This window comes from Strix aluco, chromosome Z, assembly GCF_031877795.1.
Source record: "Strix aluco isolate bStrAlu1 chromosome Z, bStrAlu1.hap1, whole genome shotgun sequence".
Lineage (NCBI taxonomy): Eukaryota > Metazoa > Chordata > Aves > Strigiformes > Strigidae > Strix > Strix aluco.
In genome coordinates, this window is record NC_133971.1 from 94,091,612 (window position 1) to 94,093,237 (window position 1,626).

Here is a 1,626-nt window from a genome sequence, read left to right on the forward strand (position 1 = left end):
AGCTGACTGTGACATTTCCAGCTTACTGCTTTTTAAAAATCACATGTTCAACAGGAAATTCCTGATTTTAAGACTAATTTGGTTGAGAATGATGCAGAATATCATAACCGGGGCTGTCTGCGATGGTTGGGATATGTCTCCACAGGCACATCCTTGTTCTGGCAAGTTACTTTTGAGGCCAATTTAATACAAAATCAGCTGTTGTTGATTTTAATAACGTTTTGTTTTGAAAGAAACAGCATACAGCTGGTAACATTTTGATTAAGAATGCTGTTTCATTCTCATTCTGAAACTACCTTTATTTTATTTTTAAATAAAATAGAGAACTAACAAGCAACCAAAATGGAAACAATATTTTGATATTAAAGATGGTTTGGTTGGCAAGGTGGTTTCCTTGTTGGTTTGTTTTTGGTTTTTTTTTATTCCTTTACATTTAATTTCAAATGAAACTTCAGAATTTGCCCTTTCATTCTCCTTCAAAGTATTTCCCCCAGATTACCACTCATTCGCACAAAATTATGAAGATAAATGGTTTCCACGTGATTTCCGTTCTTTATTAACACCTCAGCCTGCCATGCTGCAAGGAAAAGTGAAAATGCTGGGCTTTTTTTTAAATGAAGAAATACTCCACAATTATACACTGTTAATATTTATTGCTACAATAGACACTATCACAACAAAAACAGGCTTGCTGGCAGGAGGGGCTCTGTCAGCAGTCATCAAGGTCTGACTGCGCTGATCTTTACCCTTAAAGGAATTTAGTTTTGCAAATCGGCTTCACCCCACTTTCAGCGTGAGGATTTCTGTGATTTTGGCAGCGGGCACAGGCCCTCCTGTGGCTTAAATTCATGGGCTGTGGGCAGAGACTGTCTGTAATCTCTCCAATTTCCTGCTGGAGAGCTACTTCAGCACAACCTCTCCAAAATCCATATCCCCCGAAGGAAAGCTCACATCTATTTTTGTGAGAAAGACTGGAAACTTGTTATCACTGCATCCTGCAGCCCAGTGGAGAGTTGAGTTCAGCTCAGTTCAGGTCTTCTTTCCAAAACAAACCCCTGGCTGCCAGCCCTACACCTTTGGCTTGTTTTTAAAAGCACGAGGTTTGGCTGATGAAAAGAAAGCAATGTTTTCATGCCCTCTGCAGCCACCAGATTGAAATCCCTCTCCCTGTGGCTGCTCAGCCTCACATTTCAGCGGTTAGGACAGACTGCTGAGTATCCAAACCCAAGTTGTAGCTGTATTCCTGCTTTTCGAGGCGCATACGATTGAAAAGACGGGCGTGAGATGGTGCCAGACCCGAAAGGCTGAGAAATGGAGATACACAGCTGTGGGTTAGCAATCCGGGAAGGCAGAGTTGATGGAAACCTTTTAGCCGCAAGTGAGAGCTTTTCACAAAAGCTCGGTTTAACTAAGAATGAATGTTGCAAAAGTTTAAAAAAAAAAAAAAAAAAGCGCACGTCGAAGCCAACAATAATTTGCTTTGACATTTGTTCTCGGTGCTCCCCAACCCCCTGCTTGAGAAAGTGCCTTGTTGGCCATAAGGAACCACTGACCGGCCCCTCCCTGGGTGGGGGGAAGAGATGGGGCGGGCCCAGGGGCGGCCCCACGCGGGACCCAAAGCCTGTC